The 16,814-nt window shown below is 42.0% G+C and overlaps 2 pseudogenes; both read right to left on the reverse strand.

Moving 5' to 3' along the window:
* Nucleotides 1–1,218: 1,218 nt before the first annotated feature.
* Nucleotides 1,219–2,072, reverse strand: LOC149187545 (omega-amidase, chloroplastic pseudogene; annotated as a pseudogene).
* A 432-nt stretch (nt 2,073–2,504) lies between these two features.
* LOC149187546 (uncharacterized) overlaps nt 2,505–16,814 on the reverse strand; it is a 40,668-nt pseudogene continuing 26,358 nt past the window's right edge.

The raw sequence follows: 16,814 nt of genomic DNA on the forward strand, positions 1-16,814 counted from the left end.
AATCCTTATCAAACAGAAGAAAACACAAAACATGAATACCTTCCCAAGGCAGAGCAGCAAACTGGATTCTGCCTTTCTCACTTAAAAGTATTCATTTAGAAATGATTATGAAATGAAATGGAAACATAACAAGCTACATATGAAACAAAGGAAAAGACAAGTGCTAAATTCACACCACAAGAATCTCAAGAGTCAGAGCTGTATCTTTTCATTAAATCCCTATCAAAAAACTGTATAGTGAAGTTTTCCTTCATAGCTCTCCCACTGTTTGCCAGAACTCAGAACTCTTTCTTCAAAAATTTTCTATACAATGAATAGACTCACTTTATCAAAAAATGAATCGATTCAAAATATGGGAAGATTTAATCATTACTAACTGAAGATGAAAAGCCATCCATCGCTAAAGGAGCAACGTTATATTTTGCTCGGATCTGGAAAAGTGACATCTGTAGGTGTGAATCCCTTGAAATTTTAACTGAAGTTAGAAATAGACCATCATTTCCTATTTCTCGGCTGTGGTAGGTATTCTTCATTTAATTGGGCTTTTGACCTTTCACCTTCTCTTTTGTCGTTTAAAACCAATTTTTGTAATTAGCGCCAGATCCATCAGCATTAACAAGTGCCATGAAAAGCCCACAAGGACCTCTATCTCTGAATAAGTTTCAAACATACCCTTCGAGCTAATTGAATCTATAGCATAGACATTGTGATACTCTTCATTTACTCCTTACTGTATTTGTCACTGGGTTATAGAGGTGTTTCGCCTGTATCTCTTATGCGTAAACAGCTAAATATTGTAGCATGTCTGGAGGCAACACTTTGATTCTCATTAATATTATTGACTTTTGGAACTCTTTGTTGGCCAGCTCATTTACACAAGTAATCCTGAATCACCCGGATGTATGTAACATATTTGTTCTGTGCAGGACCAAAGGTCATATACTTAGCAACGAATTGCCAAGTGCTCTAAACGTTTCGCTTCGTTCGCAATGTATAATGGATGGATACCCTCTCATGAGCCCCATCACAAAATTCAGACTCAGATGCATATTTTCAACCGCAACATATTCCTTTCTAGCCAAAATGTTTATTCATTGCATTCATAGTCGTTTATATTGGATGAAACTGGCAGGTACTATAATCAATGTAGATAAAATTAGTTGTACAATAACCTTTGCGAATATGAGAAACACGATCAATGTTTTTTGGGTGTCAATGAGTAAAACGCGATCAATGCTTTTCTTTGTCCAGTCTTTTTTCGTCAATGAGTTGATACAAATCACCATGTCGCTGCTTTTCAAGTGGCATATTCATCCTTCTTTCCTCTATTCGGGAATAGTCAATATCCGCTATGACTGTTGCTTCTTCATGGTCCGTTGTTGCAACAATTTCTCCAAACGGCACAATGAGAGTGGAGTGGCCCCAGGCAACATAGCCTACATTTATGTCACGAGCAGGTGAACATGAAGCAACATACAACTGATTATCGACTGCCTTGGCTCTCTGTAGTAGCTCCCAATGAAGCGGATCAGTAGTCATGTTGAAAGCTCCAGGATAGCATATTAAATGTGCACCTCTTGCTGCATACAGCATAGCTAATTTTTGAAAGCAGATATCATAACAAATTCCAATCCCAATATGCCCTACATCTGTGTCTACGATTGTCAGGGTATTTCCCGCTATAAGTGTGTTAGATTCCATAAAGGAAATCTTTCCAAGAACATCAATGTCAAAAGATGTATCTTTCTGTGTTTAGCTTTCAGTTCTCCATCTTTTCCAAATACACAACATGCGTTGTAGAGGTGATCACCACTGTGTTCTGAAATTGATCCACCAACTATTGTGATCCCTTTGCTACGAGCAACTTCAGAAAGCATGGATGTTGAAGGAGATGCACTTCCACCAGCATCTATGTCTTCAGCATATATTGGAAAACTAGCATTTGAATATGGACCATTCCATATCTCCGGCAACACTACAAGCTGAGCGCCATTATCAGTTGTAGCCTCGATGGCGGCATGAGAATGTGCTATATTCCCCTCCTTGTTCTCCGTCATGGACAACTGGCACATGGCGAATTCACTCGTTTTTGGGCAATGGGAGTGTATCTTGGCAATTCTCAGGCTTACGAGCTGTGTGCGCTGCGCAGCACACCCAGTGCGCCGTGCTGCACTAGTGCGCCATGCCCATGTAAATTTCCACTACGGAACAGGTCCCTATGCGCCGCGCGCACCTAGTGCGTCGCGCCAGTCATCCTATGCGCCGCGCTGCTAATTTCATCCTTGTTTCTTTTGTGGATCACCAACATTGAATCCCCCCTCATAAGACCTTAAGTCCTCAAGGCAAATCACACGGAACCTTCCATTAATTTTTTCTTTTTGGGCACTTGCTAGCCCATGAAGACCTCTTTCTATCCTTATGCTACCACAGCAATCATACAGTTCAAGTGCTTCAACCTCTCCATGAGACTTGCAGACAATTTTGAGCATATTCTCCTTTCCCACCTACTCAGATAGTGCCCGACTGATGGCATCATCCTCTACTTTCCCTAACAAGGAAACAACTCCAACCACGTCCCGTATGATAGGGAGTTTTCTTGATTGAACATTCACCCTACTTAAGTGAAGCCAGAGGGAAGGTGCAGTGATTCCCTGTCTATTGATTTCTTCTAAAGTATCTTCAACACTGTGTGAATATGGATTTGAATTTGCCTTCCCATCACTTTTTGAAGCAAAGGTACATTTGTTGAGCTCTCTTTCCAAGTCACTCAGAGAACTATTCGCTTCACTTAAATTGGTTTCTAATTTCCTCAATTCATCCTCACGCTTTTTAACTTTGGTCCCAAGTTGTTTGAAATCATTCTCCCATTTCGTCATCTCACTCATAAAAGTCTCAATGTACAATCTAACTTCATTCACCATAGTTTGATTACTTATTTGTGATTTACTCGCTGCGCTCTCATTGTAAGCATGACAGATTGCTCCATCATCGAAAGTTTGATCCAGAACACTAACAATCTCCAACCGTGGATTTGGAAGAATATCAACCTTAATATGCACAAAGAGCTTGGTATGCCAGGAATGGAAAGCTTTAAATTGCAATAGTCTAATGTCTTCTGGAAGCATAATTTTGGGCACCATACCATTCCCTGACTGAATTTGTATTGAACAGAACTCAGAGTATACAAATCAACTATCAACGTATGCTGGAAACCATCCATTTTAGGAGTCACTTTCAAATGTACCATCATACTTTGACCTCCTTTCAGACTAAAAGCCTCCTCAGATAAAACCAATGAAGAAGCACCACGATCATATATGTTCCCCTCTTCATCGATGCTATGATTAGATAGTGCAATTTCAGATCCAATTTCTTTTTCTCCATGATGACCAACACCAACGTTCTCCGACATCATTTCAGGAATGAAATCACATATGAGGGAAACTGCAGATATATCAATAGGGATATGAAGAGGATTCTTAAACTCAAGCTCCACATTTATAGCCTCTCCAGCAATACAAATATTGCTATCTTTTCCTTTCAAAGATTTGGAAGAAGACCTTGCTGCAGAATCTAACCAGTTACTTGATGTCGAGGATGTCGATGGAACTAATCCTTCCTCCAAATATTGCCATGTCTTTTCTAGTAAAAGAATAGCTCCAGCAGAGGCATATGTGCGGTGATCCTCAAAATGAATTCTCAGTGATGTCATATTAATGGCAGGCAACTTCAGTTTGAACATTTCATCTTTTTTACCAACACTCTCAAAAACACGCAGGAAATCTCCCAGAAACATTTCCTGAGTTACAGCTGATTGATGACTACATGCAAGTAACCTCATTAAATGTTGAATGGCCAGTTCTGACTTACTGATAACATTATACCATCTTCCAAGATTAAAGTGGACATGGTCTCTGATATAATTCCATCCATCACCTTCAAATACAGGAAGAACACACATATATGCTCTAATGGCATGTTTCCGCTGTCCACATATAGTGTAGCGATTTCCTGCAAGGACAAGATGGAATCCAAATTTCCTGAGCATGCGTGGATTTGCACGCAGATAACAATAGGTTGCCTGCTCCAGCAATATACCTGCACGTAAGCTTGGTTCCTCACTAGAGATATGGAAGTAGACATTGGCAGCCTCCTTGAATTGCCCCCTAGCTTTGTGCAATTCCGACCACCAAAGTGCACATCTTGTGGCATATCTCTGACCTGAGGCACCTATTTTCTGATAAGTTGTAAAAGTCGTTTCCATGGAATACTCTGCTTCCTTTCTTGATTGATCCAGCATAAATAGTGAAAGTCCAATCATTTCCTGAACACCAGCATAACGCTTCCAAGCCTTGTCAATCTTGTAGTCACTGGATAACAATCGATAATTTGAAAGAGCAAGTTCATAATCACGCAACATAAAGGCATAGTCTCCCAAAATTCTGATCTGAGACTCTATCGAACTAAATGTGTAGATGGACCCATTCGAAACATCAGCAGTATCATCCTTCCCCTTATGCCACCAAAGGTTTTTAAACTGATTTTTCAACCCCTTCCTTGTTGCTGAAACCTGTTGATTCAAGGAGCGTATTTTCTGCTCCATGTATGGGATAATATTCTTTACAGAAAATTCTTGCATGAATTCATTAATCTGTTCCAAGTCATTTCTGTTGAAACAGCGGCCTAGAACATGGTCAGATGATGAATTATCAAAGATGATGAAACAAAAGGAGTCCATATATCTTCTGGTAAGATCTCTTCATTTGATTGTGAAGAATTAATACATAGCAGCCTACAATCATGTGGTCCAAAAGTTCCCTTCATTTCCAATAGTATTTCATTTGCTTTGTCTGCAGGTCCATCTTCAATAAAGGAAAATTGGTACTGTATTGAGTAAATGAATTTTCTCGTACTTAATGTTGTCTAGGGGCTTCAGTGATACACTTGTTGATATGAGATATAACTAGATTAGCTTTGAAAAATCCCGCTCTAACCCCTGTAGATCTTGCTTTGTCTCTTTGTGCTGATGATGTTCTGTCTGTTTGTGCTTTTGAAGGGACAGGGGCTTCTGAACCTAGCAAGATGGGCAGGGCTGCCTGAAGAGCTGTAAAACCTTATCAACCATGTATTGAACGAACTTGATAATTTCTTCTTTAAAACAGAGTTTTGAAGAAGAACTGTCCTTTAGCATTATTAATAATGTGGATCTTGAAGTGAAACCTTATTGAAGCTCTCTTTGGCCTGTAGGCGTTAGTGAACACTTCTGGAGACAAAACCCTGGACTCAAGGATTAAAACGACCCTTTTTGACCAAACTGGTATTTGATGACTGCAAATGACGAGAAATGAACCTTGGTGAATTTGCCTCTGACAGAAGACTAACAAGACTGAGTCTAACAGATCCAGCAATCAAGACCATGATGCACATGCTATATTATGAGTTTGATAGAGGTGCAAAATCAGTGTACCTGGATGCAATGGAGGCAAGAGTTTGCTTTCAGAAGGATGTCACCAAGGAGTGCATGGACACCATAACAGACTACCAAGCTTGGCATGAGTTTTCCACCATCAATCAACAAGAGGATGTCGATGAGTCAGTCTTCCCACAGCTGTCCGAGTCTAAGTGATGCCTTGTATGGCTAACTCAAGCCCACTTTTTTCTCACATGGGTATGTGTGCAGATTGTATTGTGAACATGTCTTAAAGTGAAAGACCAAGTTTCAATAGTAGAATGTAAATAGTCATGTGTAAGTTGAAGAGTCATGAGGGTAGTTGAACAGTCATAAAGAGGAATGTCAAGGGTAACCCCACCCTTTTCTATAAATAGAACCTAATAACTCATTTTACAGGCTTTTGGGAGCCAAGCTTTCGATAGGTATAACTTAGAGAAAGCTTGGAGTGTATTGTGATGAGCCTTGGCTTCTCCACAATGCAGAGCGAGTACATCTCTTTGGAAGAGTAGGCGAAAGTGATTGTAATGTTCCACTATTGGCGCTAGTGGCTATCATGGTTATATGTGTGATTGGATCTTTCACTCTTTTAATATAATAGAGCCATCATGTTTCATGCATATATTGTTATTGTAGTTCAACTATCCTAGTTACTCTAACATTATATGTAGTTATAATTTATGCATGTATGTATGGACTATTCCATATGTGTTTGTATGAATCTTATCGAAGCAAGTTGTTGGGATAACTCATCATTTTGGATCTTCAGTGATTCTTCTTTCCATCTCTTGATGTCTTTCAACTTATGTGTTCCATTTCAAGATGCGTGCTATCACAGGCTTCTTAGGGGTGCAATTTTCTCCCCTTCCATGTGTTATAGCCTTTCATGCACCTTCCTTGACTTGCTGCAAGGTCATACCCTTGCTTCCAACAAGGGCATATTAATTACTTCTGCGTGCAACTACAGTCAAGGAAATAATATACTACCCACTGTTGGGACTCCTACTCCAAACGGTCTAAAGTTTGGTTGGGAATTCTTACTGGGGAGATCCCCTAACATGTTGGTGGGTCAAGCACTGTCAACATTCTTGGAACTAGAAGGAGGGCTAGATGACAAGTTGAGTCCTCTCAATATGTTTTGAATATTGTTGTGGGGAAAAACGCCTATGCAGGACGATCCTATCCACCTAAGGTGTGACAGTGCCTTAGCAACAAACAGAGACAGCTATTCTAGTATTCTTCCTTTATGAATTAAGAATGAAGAGAGATGGATGGACTAACCGGTGTCTTCTGTTTGTCCCTCGATTCGGCTTCTGTTCTCTTTGAGAGTTCACAGCTACTTGCCTTCTCGCTCGCCCAGCTTCAACAGGTCTCTGCAAGATCACAAGAAGAGAACACTACACAAAGACATAGATTCATATTCATAACTAGTTCAGGATTAGAAGTAAACTAAACATACTAACGCAATCATACATCAAAGATACATCAGTATATAGGAGAAACCAAGATAGCTTTATTGATGAATAACAAGGTTCAGGAAGAGATACAACCAAGAAGGCTCCAATCCAGCATCTCCTTCCCAGCAAATGGAATTCCTATCTTCACCTCCCTTCAAAGCATTAAGCACCCAATGATTCCAATCTCAAACCAACAACAATTCTTTGCAATAACAAAATTCCAGCCTCTGGATCTCATGGAGGAGAGATCCATATATAGATGTTTGGAGAGAGGATGAGTCAGCTTGAGATCTGACTAGTGTCCTCTCCCTCTGTCAGTTCTTGTTTCCACTTGGAGGTTCTTGCTTCCACTTGGAGTTTGAGAACCTCTTACTCATCATGAGTCGAATTCACTGAGGCAAGTGTCATTGAGGAAGATTCTGGAAGCTTCCAGGGTCTTGACACCTCGTTGAATGAACTTGCCATTTGTAAACTCTCGCTCATCGCACCCTGGTAGTGCTTCTACCTGCGTTGTAGTGCAGGTAGCCAGTTCAGGCTTTGCATTTCAGCGCAGACAGCTAGTGGAGCTCTTCAATTGATCCTGAATTGACTTGCTTTTGAGTAGTTTCTGGTGGAGAACTTCTGTGAATTGCTGTGGTTTGTTAGCCTTGTTCCTCTAGGGGTAGGAACAACATGTTTAGGGACTTTGGATCCCTTAGATTATGGACATTTCATGCTCAATGCTGTAAGGCACAAAAATGTCTATAACAGTTGCCCCCTAAAGTATGAGGCCGTTTATCGGGTGAAATGCTTTATCAGGAGGATCCGAAGTTCATCCAATGCTGGGAGGAGACCTGTAATAAGATACAATACAATACATTATTTTTCATACTGCTTTCATGATCTAGCTGAGGCGGGCATTCCCATGCTCAGCTTTATAAATTCATTTTTCTGTACATAGCACAGACAATCGTCTGATGGTAGACTGATAATTTTGATGAAATCATCATCCTTTTGGGTAGGATGATTATCTGCTGCAATGATGTACATATCAATGTCTTTATCTTTCCTGAATATATATCGCAGCCCGGATGGATGAAACTAGATCCGGGGTCTTCAAACTCGTTCGATCTTCACTCTAAGTACAAGTCGATCCATGTGAGAAATGTTCTGAAGTCGAACATGGAAAGACATCGCCTGATTACCGGTCAATGAGGTAAACCATTGACAAGTGCGAGAGGAGTCACCGATAATGATAATGACCCTCAAGGTACTACAGTACAATTCACGTGGTGTGAATAAAGGACTTGGCATCGAACACCACGCAAAATCTTTCGGTCGAAGGTCATTGATGTATACCTGTCGCCGGAAGTGAGAAACTTGCCATTGAGGCATGCAAGCTTCAAAGTACTGAAGGGGGTGTTCCTAGATCAACTTCTTGGATAATGAGCTGATGTCGACAAGAAGCGATCCGTCAAAGGAGGGCCTTGATGAATCCCACATCAATGACACGGAACGGAGCTAATGATTTTGATGGAGGTGAAAACGATCTGTGACATATGACTCAGGGTGGCGGTCATGAAAGGATGAAGGATAATGTACGGCAGTGGATGGGACACGGCTGATTTCTTTGAACGACTTCTCTTGAACATATGGCGACACTTATGCGATGGATCGGTAGCATTACCCCAAATATGGATGGTATGGCGAGACCATGGTGATGTGACTGGTGAATGAAACAACCCAACCCGATTGTGGTACGGAGGAAAAGTGTCATGTTCAAGAGCGACTTGCTACCATCAAAGTTTTCTTGAGTTTCTCCCAATTTTCCCCAGTCATTGCTGACCAGTACCTCTTTATTTTTGTCAAGCTTGAGGAGGATAACATATGCTTGTTCTATAACTTGCCCTTCGGGCAAGCCCATCGCTATGTTTTAACGAGCCTAGCAATAGTGAAACTCGTTCTCGTCTAAAGGCAAGTTTGTCGCTATTAATGCTTTTTAACGAGTTTAACGACAAAGATAACTCGGTCCCTTTTCACTTTTAGAGAGTCTGAAAAGGTACGTAAAGATAACTCCAAAGTTCCTTTTTCGTCATCTAATCCCTTAAGTCCGAAAAAGTATAAAACAATACAGAAGGGATGAGTTTTCGATAGTTTTAGCGAGCCGAACAAAACAAGCGCTCGATCTTTTTGTGTAATAATCCCTCAGGTCCAAAAAGATTAAAATCTAGAGGAGGGATAGCACTTCCGGTCGCTTTAACGAGTTGGAAGGCCAAAACTCGGCAATCTTTTCATATTTTACAAGTCAGATGAAAAGAGCTTAAAGAAGACTCATCTTTTGAGGAACGAGTGATAAAATGGTTTAGCAGCTGATTCCAGGTACAGGTTGGAATTTTCCAATCACGGCAGTGTCACAAGGATGGCTAGTGAAATCACTCTTCGCAGCTGTTCCTCAAAATGGGTAAACAATCAAATGGAGGTGAATGATCGGCCAATGAAAAAGTGGAGGTGATGGTGCAAACACGACCAAGGCTTTAATGGCTGATAATTTTCATTCGCAGTGGTTATTTACCGGGTAGTTCATTTTTTAACGAGCTTAAACGCGGATTGAAACACTTGCTCGATCTTATGTTTATTTTTTAACGAGCATGAACTATGCGCTAAAACTGCTCGGATCTTGCGTTTATTTTTTAACGAGCATGAACTGTGTGCTAAAACTGCTCGATTAATCCAGTCATATGATAAGAGTGTCTCATTAAGATTCTATTTTTTATGGAGCTTCATCTCACAAAGCTTTGCTCCGGATCCTTTCGTTATGCAAGTTCGAAAACGACTAATCCTACGAGTTTAAAGGGTTAGAGGTCCTAAAAATTTAAAAAAATAAATAGCCGCCCCTTGCTTACACTCAAAAAGGTTTGCATGCCCCCAGGCATAAAGTACGATTTCAAGGTTACCCCTTCTTTAGTGCAATAAAACATTTGTTTTACCGAGAGAGGCCTACCTCTTTCAGGTTACCCAAAGATTGTTCTATTAATCTTTCAAACAAAACACTTCTTCGGCGACGTCTACTGAGATAAACAAAGGTGAGCGACGATGCCCGCCAACTCACATAAATTTGACAAAAGAATCTTATTCTAGAATAACCCCTCTTCCTAGACGGACGGGGTACAGACTAGTCATATTCTCCCGCGGAAACCTACTCTATACCCAAAGTTTTCCTGCTGAAGCAGACCAGGACGCATGCCCCCTGGGTTCCAGTCATATCCTCCCAGATTACTCGCGCTCATCAGGAGGATGGACCGTGGGTTGAGACACTTCTTGCGTGAAGAGACCATTTAGGAATGGTGTATGACTATTTGCGATGCGTGATCCGGGAAATGAAAGTTGGTCCACGAGCTTGACCACTCTTCCTTCATGCGGAAAACACATTACTCTAAAGAGTGATGAGACGATGGCTCCCATGCAATATATATAGTCACGTCTAAGGAGTAGGTTATAATCCAAGGGTCCTTGAACGACCATCACGTTCATTTGAACGGTCTTCCCTTTCAATGTTATGGGCACATTGGGGAGGATCCCTAAAGGTCGACTGGTTCCTTTATCAAAGCCTGATAGATTTCTCATTTCAGGCAAAAGCGCTGGCGAACCAAGCGCTTTCCAAGCAATAGAGGAAAGGATACTCACAGATGCCCCCTCATCAATGATGGTGCCATCCATTATCATTATGTATATTTGAACGATAATTCTGAATGGTATGCTTGCTGGCAACCAGGGTCTGCCTAGTTGGTTCCAGTCGAAGGACACAACTAGGTTGCTTGGTGGTGGGACCTCATAGACGGCCGGGTATGACTCTGACGAAGTTCCTTCCTGCGATAAAGGAATGGGTAAATTGCCCCCCTGTTCGTTGGAGTCTGTGCTGATGAAGAGAATTTGGACGGTGTCATCTTTATTCTCTTCTATGATGATATCATTCGAAGATAGAGCCTCTCAAGGAAAAACCGGGTCAACTTCCGCCTCAACCTTTTTACTTTCGTCAGGTATGGATTCAGACGGTTCATCTTCAATGATAGGTGCTTCAGCTGACCACCTGAGCAGGCCAGCCGGGTTCTCAACTAGTGAAGGACTTGGCAGGAGTTTTTGATATCCAGGAGGAAGTTGCACTCGTAAAATCAGGCGATCTTCCAAAACTCTTTTAGCCTCGTCTAAGAAGGGACAACGGTGGATGGCATGGTCACCTTCACACAGTTTGCAGTGAAATCTAGCTTTCCCTCTCTGTCCTGTGGCTTCACCTTCACTAGTTGACGGTGTGCTGTCAAAATGGCTATCAGAGGTTGACGCCACCGAATTGTGCAAACGGGGAGACCAGTCCCTTAGTATCCGAGGGATGCAGGGACAATCTTTGTGGAAGTGGTCTCCCTTGCATATGACACATGGCGATTTAGGCCTAGTCAGTGTTGTGTGTGGATTTTTGTCAGACGACACTTGTTTGCCCCCAGTCGCTTTTGGCTCCTTCTTCTTCTTCTCTTTCTTCTTCTTTTCCTTCTTCTCCTTAGGAACTTGGTTTTTTGTTTTACCAGTTCCGTCAAGCGAAGAGGAAGGAGGAGAGGAAGATTTAGATGAAGTAGAAGACTGGTGGGTAACTCTGGTCTGGTCTAACTGTTGACTTGACTGTTCAGGAATAGTGGTGTTCTGAACGACATTGGTTGAAAAGAGCCAGACCGGCAGGCCAATTGTCAGTCCTGGAAGCGACAATGTGGCCATATGGGGCGCACCAACATCTCCCCAAGAGGAGAAGGGACTAGGATTTCCACCAAGGGGAATTCCTTGGTTGGTGGGCTCCATTTTTTCAACCTAAAGATCAACGCAGGAATAAAGGGTGATTGTTCCGTTTAAAATAAATTTTTAACGACGCTTAGACACAACTTGCTTTTTCACTTTTAAAGAGTCGAGAAAAAGCTAAAGATGACTCTAGTCTCCTTCGATGTTTTAACGAGCCCGAAGTGACAAATGCTCGGATGGACTTTTTCTGTTATAGAGTCTGAAAAAGGCCAAAAGGAACTGCTCTGGAGTTCTACGCAGAGGGTGTGCCAAACTTTTCGCAAAACCGCAGAATACTTTTTAGGGTACGGGCGGTCGATCTTCCTGAATGCTGTGTTTAGTGCATTGCGATCAGTAGGGCGGCCGACACGGCTTCCTAAGGATAAAGGTTTTATTCCTATAGGGGTCTCTGTTATAGACATTTTTGTGCCTTGCAGCATGAAGCATGAAATGTCCATAATCTAAGGGATCCAAAGTCCCTAAACATGTTGTTCCTACCCCTAGAGGAACAAGGTCAACAAACCACAGCACTGAATATCAGTTCTCCACCTGAAAACACTCAAAAACAAGCAATTTCTGGATCATGTCAACTGCTCCACTGAGCATCTGCGCTGAATGTCAACTGCCCCTCTCTGTACCTGCGTTGAATGTCAAATCCAACAAAGGCTACCTGCGCTGAGCGAGATTGGACAAGTGGCACAGTCATTCCTCAAGGTGTCAATGCCGAGGAAGCTTCCAAAATGACACTTGGATCAGGGAATTCGCCTAGTGATGAGTAAGAGGTTCTTAAACTCCAAGTGGAAGCAAGGATCTCCAAGTGGACTCAAGAACTGAAGTATAACTGAAGTGAGAGAGGACACTAGTCAGCTTGAAGCTAGCCTCAAGCTGACTCATCCTTTCTCCAAAAACTCCTATATATAGAGCTCTCTCATGAGGTCTAGGGAGGCTGGAATTTTGTGAATGTAAGGAAGTGCTGTTGGTTTGAGTTTAGAGCTATTGGGTGATTGCTTTGAAGGAGGTGAAGAGGAGATTTCTTTCTGCTGGGAGGTGTTGCTAGATTGGGCCTCTTATGGTTGTAACACTCCTTGAACTTTACTTCTTCCATTAATAAAGCATTTGAGGTTCTTCTATATGCATGTGTCTCAATGGTGTATTGTTATACTTGTGTATTTGATTTATTCTAATCCTTGAATCAATTATGAATGTATGCTTCTTGTAGTTTCCCTCTCTTGCCTTTTTGTAGGATCTTTTTGTAGCTAGGCCAGTGAAAGAGCAAGGAGCTGGGAGCAAGCAGCAAGGAGAGAAGATTGGATCAATCATTAGCGAAAGACATCGGTTAGTGGATCCCTTTCTCCCCTGTTTTACTTTCATAAAGAAGAAATCTTAGATAGCTTTGCTTCGGTTGTTGCTGAGGTACTATCACCCTTAGAGTGGGATAGGGTCATTCCGTATTGGATACTTTTCCCTACAACAAATTGGCGACTCCTATGGGGATCGTATCTTGTTGGTTGTTTGTGTTTTTTGCTATTCATTTCATAAACACAGGGAGTACCGAATCGAGCTGCATTTGGATCTTTCAAATGCAAAATAGAGGGCAGCTACTCTAGCTCAGTTTCTGGGCATGTTTATGATTTGAAGAGCTGATCCACAAGGACTCTGAACAGCTCTTAGTGATAGATTTTCATTCTCCTAATTACCCTTTAGTGTGTACTTGATTGATAGCTTCTGATTTGGCCAAAAACTGTGAATTTTTGAGCAATCTGTGACCCGGAAACCAAGAGAAACGAAAGTTTCGTTCTTCAGTGCAGGCACTGTGAAGGTAGTCTGCATTTCAGCGCAGTTCCCGAAGGGGCTACCTGCGCTGAATGTCAAACTGACAGTGTACTACCTGCGCTGAACCAGTCTTGCTTTGTGCTACTGGGGTTCCCTGCTATTTCTTGCCCTGTTTTCACCCTTGTTTTTGCAGCCTGTTACCAGTTAATATACCTATCTAAAACCAACTTTCCTTGCCACTATTCCGCCTCGGTTGTATAAAGAAATTGTGTTTGTTCTTTGTGTATTTCTTACATCATTTACAGTTTCCCATAACGAAAAGCGAACTAGTCTTGCTGTGGCCTCTTAGATCCAGAACTGTGATAAGTGTCGTAGTGATCTTAAGAGTTAGTTTGTTTGCTGTTCATAGCTGATTGAGCTTTTGCTTTCGTCATATGGTTTGAATTTATATATTTCTAGTGTCGAAACAAGTAAATCTTAAGGTGGCTTTTGATTTTGGACAAGCTTGTTTGCTTTCACTTGAAATTGAATTCAAAATTATACAACAGCTTTCTTTTTGTAATACATCAACATTAAGAAAGAGAAAAGAAATACCTGCATTGTGCATGTGCATTTTGACAGCTTGCATGTTGATTTAGGGAAAAGTCCATTAGTGTGTGCTCTATGATCTGTGTGAAAAGATGATGTCTTTCTTTTCCCTCAGTAGTTAAGATTTTCAAAGTTGAAAGATTGAAAAGCTTGCTTATCATCTTAGACTGCATTTAGGAAGTTGTATATACATCTCGTGGTGATCCATAAAGGCAAACTGCTAAACAAGATCAACTTAAAATGAATTTAATTTACATAACAACGCTTTGAAACATAACGCAAACACATAGAGGTCTAAGCTAGAGACGTGTTCCGGTGTCGTTAAACGTGATATCTTAGCGTTGAGTGGTTAGGTGATTCCTCCACGGTGAAGCGATAAGTATCAATACGGACTTGTGCTCCCACGTACCGTCGCGTATATATTGGGAGACCCCTATAGGAACAAAGCCTTTATCCTTAGGAAGCCATGTCGGCCGCCCTACTCATCGCGATGCAGTGAACACAGCATTCACGAAGATCGACCACCCGTACCGTAAAACGTATTCTGTGGTTTCGCGAAAGGTTTGGCACACCCTCTGCCTAGATCTCCAGAGTAGTTTCTTTTGGCCTTTTTCAAACTCTATAACTGAAAAAGTCCAACCGAGCATTTGTCACTTCGGGCTCGTTAAAACATCGAAGGAGACTAGAGTCATCTTTAGCTTTTTCTCGACTCTTAAAAAGTGAAAAAGAAAGTTGTGTCTAAAGCGTCGTTATAAAATTTATTTTAAACGGAACATAATCACCTCCTATTCCTGCGTTGATATGTAGGTTGAGAACATAGAACGCCCCAACCAAGGAATTCTCCATGATGGAAATCCTAGTCCTTTCTCCTCTTGGGGAGAAGTTGGTGCGCCCCACATGGCCACATTATCGCTTCCAGGACTGACAATTGGCCTGCCAATTTGGCTATTCTCAACCAATGTAGTTCAGAACACCATGGTTCCTGAACAGTCGAATCAACAGTTAGATCAGTCTAGAGCTGCCCACCAGCCTTCTACTTCCTATAACTCTTCCTCCAATCCTTCATCTTCGCAAGGTAGAGCCGGCAAAAGCCAAGCTCCCATGGAGAAGAAGGAAAAGAAGAAGAGAGAGAAGAAGAAGAAGGAGCCTAAGGCGACTGGGGGCAAGCAAAAGACATCTGACAAAAATCCACACACAGCACAGACCGGGCCTAAATCGCCATGTGTCATATGTAGAGGAGACCACTTCCATAGAGATTGTCCCTGTATTCCCCGGATACTAAGGGACTGGTCCCCTCGTTTGCACAATTCGGGAGCATCAACCTCTGATAGCCATGTTGAATGCTTACCGTCAACCAGCGAAAGTGAAGGTTCAAGACAAAGAGGGGGAGTAAGATCTCCCTGCAGACTGTGTGAAGGCGATCACGCCATCCACCGTTGTCCCTTCTTAGACGAAGCGAAAAGAGTTTTGGAAGATCGTCCGGTTTCACCGTTAAGACTTCCTCCTGGATACAAAAAACTCGTGCCAAGTCCTTCGTTGGTTGAGAATACAGCTGGCCCGCTCAAGTGGTCGGCTAAAGCGTCAGTCACTGAAAATGAACCTACTGAATCCAGACCGGACGAAAGTCCAAAGGTCAAAACGACAGTTGACCCGGTTCTCCCTTCAGAAGTTTCATCTTCAAATGACACCGTCACTGAAGACTCATCTTCAAATGACACCCTCACTGAAGAGAATAAGGATGAAACCATCCAGATTCTTTTCATCAACACAGACTCTGATGAGCATCAGGGCAATGCGCCCATTCCTTTATCGCAGGAAGGAACATCGTCAGGGTCATATCCGGCCGTATATTCGGTTCCACCACCAAGCAACCTGGTTGTATCCTTTGATTGGAATCAACTAGGCAGACCCCGGTTTCCAGCCAGTATACCATTCAGAATCATAGTCCAAATCTACAGAATGGTAATGGCTGGCACTATCATTGATGAAGGGGCATCTGTGAGTATCCTTTCCTCTATTGCTTGGAAAGCACTGGGTTCCCTAGCGCTTTTGCCTGAGATAAGAAATCTCTCAGGTTTCGACAAAGGAACCAGTCGACCATTAGGGATCCTCCCCAATGTGCCTGTTACATTGAAAGGGAAGACCGTTCAAATGAATGTGATGGTCATTCAAGGACCCTTGGATTATAACCTACTCCTTGGACGAGACTATATATATTGCATGGGAGCAATAGTCTCCTCACTCTTTAGAGTAATGTGTTTTCCACACGAAGGAAGAATGGTCAAGCTCGTAGACCAACTTTCATTTCCGGGATCACGCATCGCAAATAGTCAAATACCAACCCTGAATGGTCTATTCAATCAAGAAATGTCTCCACCCCCAGTCCTTCTTCCCGATGAGTGTGAGTGATTCGAAAAAATAGGACTGGAACCCAGGGGGCATGCATCCTGGTCTGCTTTAGGCAGAGAAAACCTCGAGTATAAGGTAGAATTTCCGCGGGAGAATATGACTAGTCCGTACCCCGTCCGAAGAGGAGAGAGGGTTGTTCTAGATTCTTTTGTCAAGGTTATGTGAGTGGAATAATCTGCTTTTCATTCACCGTTGTCTATTTAGGTAGACGTCGCCGAAGAAATGTTTTCGTTTGAAGAAGTTAACAAAACAATCTTTGGGTAACCAGAAAGAGGTAAGCCTCACCCGTTAAAACAAATGTTTTAGCGGATAAGTAGGGGCAACCTTGAAATTGTACTTTA

This window comes from Pinus tabuliformis, chromosome 3_1, assembly GCF_031772625.1.
Source record: "Pinus tabuliformis cultivar Carrire ecotype Pingquan chromosome 3_1, CPIR1, whole genome shotgun sequence".
Taxonomy (NCBI): Eukaryota; Viridiplantae; Streptophyta; class Pinopsida; order Pinales; family Pinaceae; genus Pinus; species Pinus tabuliformis.